The 9,731-nt window shown below is 33.8% G+C and overlaps 1 non-coding gene across 1 annotated transcript; it reads left to right on the top strand.

The window, feature by feature from the left end:
* The first annotated feature begins 9,072 nt into the window (after window positions 1-9,072).
* TRNAK-UUU (transfer RNA lysine (anticodon UUU)) lies at window positions 9,073-9,144 on the top strand. Its single transcript has one exon. It is a non-coding gene; the product is annotated as a tRNA-Lys (tRNA).
* The last annotated feature ends 587 nt before the right edge of the window (window positions 9,145-9,731 follow it).

Here is a 9,731-nt window from a genome sequence, read left to right as displayed (position 1 = left end):
TTATTTTAAATATTGGTTAACGTAAAAGTGTTTCTTTTACAGTCCAGATGGGAAAGTGGTCAACAGCACTGACTGTCGTACCGAAGGGCCAAGGTTGGGATCAAGGAGAAGGTATGAATGCTTGTGAATATATAGAGTCTGTGCGATATTCGGGCGCTCAAAACATCCGGCGAGGCGACCGTCCTCCTGAGAGTTTGATGGTAGGGAGAGAGTGGTGAGAGACCCACGGACCTATCGACTGGCAAACTCGCCTTCAAGCCTGGTACAGAAGTGAGCAAATTAATACTGCTACCTGTACGGTACTCATTACTCTTGCCAACAATAGATGCAGTCTTGTACACTTTGCCAAGATAACAATCGTGAGGTTGTTCTGATTAGATCATACGAGTAAGATTAGTCAAAACAACAGTATTAATTAATTTTTAAAAAAAGCTGCGCCTAAAACACATCCTTCATAGTGATTCGTATTTCTCAATAGTTTCTGCAAAAAGTAAAGAAAAGAAAACAAGCAGAATCATAAATCGAATGATGACAAAGTCGACGAGGGTGACGTGTCTTACGGAGACATTCTTTTATGAACATTTAAAAGTGTTTATCACTCACATATTAAAAAGTTTTATCAATTGTACTACATGTCGAAGTTATCGCAGGCGAAGTTTCATGTAAATTAAACCAATAAAGTTAAATTGTCTAATGGTGTAATATAACGTTCTTTATTTTCTATTTTCATTTATTAAATGACTAAACACAAAAGGAATATGTGAGCAAAAATGGATAAACAACATCTCTAATAAAGACATATATAATTTTTAATTGCGTATATTATTTAAATCATTTTCTCTCTCTCTCTCATGCAAATTTCAGACTAATAAAGATTTTAAGTGTATATAGAATTTATCTAGGTTTCGCGGGTCAAAATTTCTAATTGATAAGTATTCCCATGTAAAGGTTAGCGTACTTTCCTCTTCGTAAAAGCATTAAATATATTATATTCTTAAAACTTAATCTTAGTCCTCGCATTTTCACTTTGTCCTTAAACTTCTGTAAGGCATCTGAGAACCATCATTAACACTTCACGTTTATTTCAGAATCCCAAAATTTCTCAGATATCCATCAATATAATTGATTTCCTTTCCCGTATTCCTATACGAGGAGAGAGCTTTGCGTATTACAGCTTTTGAGCTTATAATTTTACTACAGCATTATTTTCCATTTTGAGAAAACAATTTAATTTCAAAATCTTATTTAATGAAGTAACAGTACAATAAACTTAATTCTCCCTTTCCACCACCAATTTAGTTACTACATTAAAAACGTTAGTTTGAAATTTGAATTTTACAGTATGAAATTTTCAGTATAAGACGCAAATTAGATATGTTATTTTTATTTTCTTTGTTTTGTTTATTCTCTGACAAAACCCTCTAATTTATTTCAATGATAATAATAAGAAACTGATTCATGGATTCTTATCATTTATGTTTTATTTTTTTCAAATGCTGAACCTAACAGCTGTAACAGTGAAAGATTATATTCTTCACAAATTGTGCTGCATTGCAGTGTTTCTCATTCATGCAGTATTTTTCAGCTAATTGAAAGACGCCTGTCAACAAAACCCGAAAGAATACGACACACACGCTGGCGATAATGAGGTAGTACTAGCATATCATAACTACCTATTTTGTAGAGTTCTTCATTAAGATTGATTTCTTTGCATTTGGAAATTTCCATAATTTGTGTTTATTTTAATGAATTTTCATATCATTAACTGCCATGTAGTAAACAACATTAATAAGTTTTATTATGTAAAAAGTCATGTGCATTTCATCAAGCCTTCCACCGCTAATAGAGAAAACTTATTTTAATTTATGTGCTGAGTCGACTTGCTTGATGATGTCTAATATTTGGTATATTTGGTAATTTTGAGCTGGACGCGTGTTAATATTTCTTTCTTCCTGAAATTATTTAGCATTCATTATGTTTAATTCATGCATTCCCTGATATTATTTTAATTTTAAGCTGATTTTTTTTATCTTTCTCAATGCTCTTCACCAGTTTTTGTTTCACAGATAGAGAGAACAAAAGGAATTTTACTGCAGAAATTAAATATATGACAATTGCTATAAAAAAAGGGGGCAGAACGTGTATTAGCTTTAACATCAGTATTTCTAATATACACTGAAAAATAGGATGACATTTCAAAACTTATGTGTATATATTTCAAGAGGAGCTGAGCTGAGGAGCTGAGCTTCAAGAGGAGCTGAGAATAAGGAACTGAGCTGATTCATATTTTATTCTCCTTTCTTAATTTTTAAGATGATCTCAAGCGTTGGGAATAAAAGGCGTCTAAAATAATGTGAATAAATTAGCGCAAATACCTTCTTCGCACCTTCGCACAGAATGCTTCTATTTTGCTCAAAAAATTGACTACACAATACACTTCTTTTAAAACTAATTTTTTTTTAGACTTTTATTCTGTACAATCTTCAAATTCTAATCTTTCGTGATAATCTTTTTAAAAGGACACTGACACATTATAAAATTTTATGGGCGACAGAGACATACACATTTATTTCATGAATCGTATTGATAACAGAATTCGTTAAATTCCAATAGAACAAAAAATCAATGATCAAAATTCGGACTTCGTGGTGCGAATGTTCGTGTAGAGATCTATACATAAGTTTGATGAATCTAGATGCCAGCATGTCTGCGTAAATAGAAGAACAGTTAAATGTAAGAAAGAACACCAGACCGTTACAATTAATCACCAGTTCGGTTCTCTCTCTTTAGTCTTACATAATAGTTTCTTCTGTTGGGGTGGCCGCATCAAAAAGCTTCCGATTTAAAAGTCGAGTTTGTTCCGTTCGATAGGAGCAGCTCCGCAATCTTCAGCAGCTCAACATGTGTACCGCAGACGAGCAACAGCATCTTGGAAGCACGATATCAAACTTCAATTAATTGAATTTTTAGAGGGATGACAGTTTTTCTATCACTTATCAAACTCCATTATCTGCTTAAGAGAGTTGGATAAGTTTGGTCTGGTTTGATTTGATTTATTTGATTACAACAAAGTCTCGAGGGCTTCTACCTAAAGGAAGGGATGCTTTCGTAGAGGACTTTCGAAGGAAAACTGGTTCCTGGAAAATCGTCCATGTAGCCAGCCCGTTCGTGAGATTTGAACCTCTGACCGAACTACCAGTGTTCAAAATGAAATATGAATATGTATTATATAGAGTGCTCAATTTCCTAATATAATTATGTCCAACTGTAAATCTCGATTACACAGTCTTATTAAATGTAAGTTAAAAATTGAAGTTAACATAAACTAGGGAACATATTTCTGCATTTCATGGATCTAAATACTCCTTGTTAGCAAAGTTGTAGTGTCATTAGGTTATTTTGAATCAAGAGACATGAAAAAGTAAGCAATGCCCTTGCTGGCAATCGTATATGCAACTCTGATATACGCGCCCAATGTGCTATCGTTATACCACGAAGGCATGCTCGAAGGAGAGAGAAAATACCTTATAGAGTTCTTTATATAAGACTGAAATTTCAAGCGAAACTGAAAATGTAATATTCTGCCTCTCTCGTTTCCCTGCATGCACAAATTTCAATGAAGGACATATTTTTCCTACGGAAATGTGCCAGAACAGGATGGTGACCCGTTCACTAACTAGAAGTCCAGAACCAAAAACAAATTTATATTTTTTTTTTCCGAACCTCTCTTTCGAAATTCAGGAGGAACACAAACATGTGTATTGCCAAGTTGAATGAATTTTTATTTTAAAACAAAAGACAAAACTTAGGAAGGTCGATAATGACAGAGGGAAGAGAATTAGGATTGCTGTGAAGGAACTTGATCATCAATCTGTCATGATGTGTCCTTTACAATGTACCCCGAATCATTTGAATGAGTACAGAATGTGCAATTTTGTTTTCTTTTAATAAACCTTTTCATAGATTTTCTATGAAAATAATTTCCATTTATCCAAGTTTATTTCAACGATGTAATAATTCGTATGATTTAGTGACCAAAATTAATAATTAGTGGCACATAACATTTTAGTTAAAAAAGTGTATTGAATTAAATTGAGTGTTTGGATTTAGACAGTGATTTCAGCCATGACGGTATTCTGTTTTATCGGGCTTCTGGCTTATAGTGATTCCTGGTGTCGGGATTGTTAGTCAGATTTCTTTGTATAACCTCTGTCTACATGATGTTCGACATCCAAAGTGGCCCAAAGTGGTTTGATGATTAAGATGTTGACATCCAAAGTCGTTCGACATCCGAAGTACGACATCCAAAGTGGTTCGACATCCAAAGTTCGACATCCAAAGTGGTCTAACGATTTACTTGTTGCTGTATGTGTAATGTACAATATGTGAACTGGTTTTCTTAGACAGTTTTCGACGAAGGAATTTCCTCCTGTTGGTCAGATAGCCCTCGCGTACCTTATGGTAAAATAAAGCGAAGGCAAGTGTGAAAGGCTTGTGGTAAAGCAGCATCTGTTTGAGTGCTTAAACAAATGTATTTTTCTTTCATACGCTATCCGTATGCATTTCGTCTTTGTGGGCGAGCAAACTCTTGTTCAAATTTGCTTAATGTTTCCCGGTTGTTCATGCTAGATGGGAAAAGCAAATTTGATTTCTAAGCATTATCGATCTACCTGTTAAGGGTTATAATTCGTTTATTTTGAATTTTAGATCATTACTCATATGTTCGAGTAAAAATAATGCATTCAAAATGTTTACATTTATTTGTGGGATTTTCAAAATTAACGATTTAGTTAATATTTGGTACTGCAAGCATATAATGCTTTAAAATAATATTTCTTTCTTTTTTAGAGCAGTGAATCTTCTAATGAAGAATTTATTCAGTTACACGATAAGATTCTAGCTAAATTTAAGTTGCTTTGAAGGTCAAATTTACTAGGACTGTGAAGCGACTGTTCGCTAAGTTTTACTGTATTAGCAACAACACAAGAAAAAGGGTAAAAAAAACCCTTTATTCACTCAAGAATAGTTTCACAGACGGCCCCACTTCGGCGTACAAGTAACCATTACTTATGGCTTTAATTTAAAATTAGAAACGTAAAACTAAAACTAATCTTAAGTTCAGCCTAAGCTGCACAGAGATAATTTAACATGTAGTCTGCTCTTGGCTAATATCACCGGCGTAGATTAACCAGCAATTAATTTGCACAACAATAAAACAGCAGCTTTAACTAGTAGTGAAACAACGTGGCCGAAAGGCGGAACACGCTCTCTCTGAAGTATCTGAGACCTCAGCTTAAATAAATGCTTCCCACCGTAATATGCATAATGCGCGAAGCTAAAATCTCATTCTGCAAGAAAGCGTGAGTTTAAATGAAAGCTTAAAGGGAAAGCTTCTTCTAAAATAAAATTAGCTGTTAGGAAAATAAAATAAAACTTCACAACGTATTTAGCAGCTTAATACTATAGCTAATAATAAGAAGAAAAATTATCACTAAAGAAGAAAAAAAATATAATTATAAATTAAAATAAATAAAATCAATAGTCTTTCAGGGTCAAAGCCCTTTTAGACTGATAACACAGCGCTATGTAATAACACTCAAGCACTATGTAACTAAAATGATTAAAATGACATAAAATATTACATTATTCTCTGTCAAAAATACAAGTGTTAAATATATTTCGTCTACAAGAAATATAACGATGTAAACTTTAGAAATATTTTTCATTCACTACTAGAAGTCATTTTCCCTTCATTTATTTTCGTGCTTCCTTCATTTATGTTTATAAATTATATTATACTTTTGCTTTCTCTGTATAAGTTGTTAAAATCCAACGGTCTTTCTTAGCTGTAAGCTTAACTGAAATTTTCTCCTACAGAACATCAAAATGTGTTTTTAGGTACAGTCCCTTCTTTACAACAAAAACTCACCTTAGTTCTCGAATTCTCGAAACAAAGTACTTCTCCAATTATGAAAATGCCACTAAGGGAAAAAGCTCTTCTTAAAAAATTCAGCAAACAATGTACTCCACCTACTCATCTCACAGAAGTATACCGAGTTTCTGTCGTTGACATAACGTTATTACCTGACATAAAAGGGTGCACAACCCCGGCGAGTTCTCTTAATGAAGACTTTAGAAGGTAATTAAGCTAAATTCCAGACAAGGCATCATCGTCGTATTCAATTAGTTGGTGATATCAAATGACTAACTTTTAGTGTTTGCTAGCGGCTAGGAAACGATGGGAGAAAGGGTAGTTATTACTACTTCTTTGATAATGAGTTACAATTTAAATAGCTTAGAGAAATGTGGAAGGGCTTCTGAAATACCACTTGAGAATATTTGTGTGATTCAATAGTTTAATAATAGTATTCCACTTATGTATCCTCAACTATGTTCCAAAATTTCAAAATTCGTTTGAGTGCACATTCTTCTCCTTAAGCAAATGTGCGTTTGCAAACTTTCATTCAAAATGTTTTATCCTTTTATATTAACCAAGATTGTATCATGTCAGGCACTCACTGGAGAATATAATCCCTAATGTGTTCGAAAATACTTGAAATAAATAGATTTAGGTCATTTGTCAGCTACGAGTAATTGCATATATTTTAGGAAATAGAGTTTCGAATAGTAGAATTTTAAAATATCCTTTTTATAAGAGATATACGGCATAAAATCATTAATAAGTGCTAGTCTATATTTCATTGATTTTAAAATTTCAACAGCATAAACACTATTTAAAACTAAGGAATATATTCAAATCTTTCTTCCAAATTACTACCACGGTTCGATTCCTTTTTGTTGCCAATATTTGCTACTTAATTATCCTGATTATTTATTCACGTGTGAAATAATTATTCTTAATAGAATAATCATTTTATTTGAGTTATAATATTAGTAATAATGTTGCAAAAGTAAGGGCTCCTCATAGATTGAATGCACACAGGCCCGATGATAGGTTAATAAATTTTATTTTATCCAAAGAAACACTTCAGATTTCCTGAATTTTCCACAGAATTACTCGTACTTGTGATCACAGAGTACAATCATTAGTTACACTTCAAACTAATAAAAACGTCAATGCCGAGATATTTGTAGTACTTTCTGCTTCTCGAAATAACTGGAAGGCAATATGAGTGTCGAATAACGGTTGCAGCTTATATTGTAATCAATTACTTTTATTCAATTACAACAATTATTACGGTGATGGAAGGATCGGAAAGTTTGTAAATTTCTCGACAAAATTAGTATCCAGAATCGTTGCCAGCTTTGCTATATCATTCAAAATTAACGAGATACCCATTCACTGAAATGTTGAATGGACTTGCACCTTGTAGTCTTACTTTTATCAGGTTCAATGTTCCGTCTTACCTTCTTCGGGAACATGCAAGGACCTGACTCGGAACAGAGAGCTTACTAAAGCTATGTTCGAAACTGTGGGAAGTAGACAGGATACACAAGAAGGGTATACAAAACCCTTTATTTTTCTCTATTTACAATAACTTCCGTACTTCGGAAATACACAGACCCGCTACTTGGGGTCAAAACGTAAAAGTATAAAAATAAAACTAAACTCTAATTTAACTTTAAAATAATAAACGTGGAAGATTGGCCTTATATTAACAGGAAGCCGTATGTAGTACAGAGAACTGTGAACACTACAGTACGTTTAAAAATTATCAAGAGGATTAAAACCTCTGGCCTGGAAGGCAACCAGCAACTGAGTAAAACTTCTAAGGTAAGCGGCCTGCTTCGACTAACTGCTTCCTCTCTCTCGCTTGGCAAAAAGCCACAACTTAAATACTTGGCGTTCGCCAGACAAACTTTGCATAAATACTTTAACGCTTATAATTTTGGCCGGAAGTAGAAAATAAGAAGTGATAGTAAAGATTTAAAATAAAATAAACGTTAGTAAAACTTAAGATCCTTACACTTTTACCGCATAGTTCTTCGCTTAAATTCTTTTTTGCATGTAACATTATACAAAAGAAATACGACAATCAGACTTATAATTCCTCTAAAACTACCTGTATAAGTATAAAATTCGTATCATTAATAATAATTTCTCCTATTTTTCGTCAATATATCACATCCTGTAATAATATTTTTTTAATATTTATCTTCGTTATTTTATGGCATGCAAGTGCTTTGTGGAGAATCGAAATAATCACTCTTGACGAAAACAAAGCGTGGTGGTCTGAAGCGTCATTTGGTATGTTGAATTACCTCATCTGCTAAGAATTACCAGCAATTTCCTACAGCAATCGTTGTATCAGTGATGTTATGGAAGCCAAAGTCATACACTTCATTTAACGAATTCTTTCAGGCTCATTTCAACAAGAGAATGTTCATCTACATATTGCATACGTTTATTACAGCGTATGCACATATTATATATATATTGTTATGGATTTTGTACTTATTTAGCTATTTTTAGTAGAATTGTACTAAAAATTGTAAGAATTTTACACTTGCTGCGTTCGTTTTATTTCCTCGTGCAATGCAGTACGTGACGAGTCTTAAGAGAAAGCTATGCCGAAAACGTAAATATACAGGAGCACGCGCATTTAACATTTAATAATTAGATATCTCGTAATTTATATTTAAATTAAATAACTGCAATTGTGTGTTAGCTGTAACTGTAATTCTTTTCGATTTTGCTTCTCAGAAACCTTGAGAAAATAGAAATTACGAGAATTTTCTAGTGCATGATTAAAAAACATTTAAAAAGCCGAAGAAAAACATCTCAGTTCAGTTGTTTTAGTTAGCTGCAGTAAATTTTGAGATAAGATTATAAGGTATTTAGCCCACTTCCCTAGCGTGCCTCCGTGGTGTAACGGTAGCACGCTGGGCCGGTATTCCAGAGGTCCGTGGTTCGATTCCCGGCGAAGGCGGTTGCATATTTTTCATCTTTTGGCTTCCAATTAACCTAATGACTCTAGAAGTGGAGCCCGAACTAAAAGGGATTTGGATGATGATTCACCGCACCCAGGATTTGGCAACTAGGTCCCCTAACACCCTAGTCGCCCTTTAAGAAGGGGAGTATATAAGGTATTTCTCCCACTTCCCTAGCGTGCCTTCGTGGTGTAACGGTAGCACGCTGGGCCTTTATTCCAGAGGTCCGTGGTTCGATTCCCGGCAAAGGCGTTGCTAATTTTTCAATCTGTCTTGCTTCCAAATAAACCCTAATAACTCTACAAGATTAGCTTTGTTTGAGCTTTAAATTTTGTTTTATTTAACATTTTAGTAGTGTCATGCACATACTCGGTAAGGGGATGCTACCGACCAAGGCCTGCCGGAAGAAAAGTTAAACCAACGACTTATAGCTGAAAGGAGAGAGGAGAAAATATGGCAACGAGAAGAAGAAGCGTGCTTGATTCGAGAAGGACGGCATGCTCGTGAGAAAAAATTTGAAATTAGTTTGGCTGTATTCCGAGAGTAGGGTTTGTCCTTTTTTCTGTTAAGAACTGAGAGATGCAATGTATTACTTGTGCGTTTGATGTAAATGTGAATAAAAGCAATACTTTGTGAAAAGTTAATGTGTATTTACAAAATGAAAAATATAGCTCATGTTATTCTTAAACCTGCATAAGTGTCCCAGTTTATTTCCTGCAAATAGAGTTGACTAATAACATTCATAAGTGGATGGAAAACGAACCGACAAAGATGAATTGACCAAAGGATCGATGTATGACAAGTACTTTAAAGTGTAACTATGTGATACTGGACGAATA

The sequence above is a fragment of the Stegodyphus dumicola genome, chromosome 10 (genome assembly GCF_044657685.1).
Source record: "Stegodyphus dumicola isolate Sdum_Otavi_A_Nest chromosome 10, ASM4465768v1".
NCBI lineage: Eukaryota > Metazoa > Arthropoda > Arachnida > Araneae > Eresidae > Stegodyphus > Stegodyphus dumicola.
This window is presented reverse-complemented; position numbering and strand designations above follow the sequence as displayed.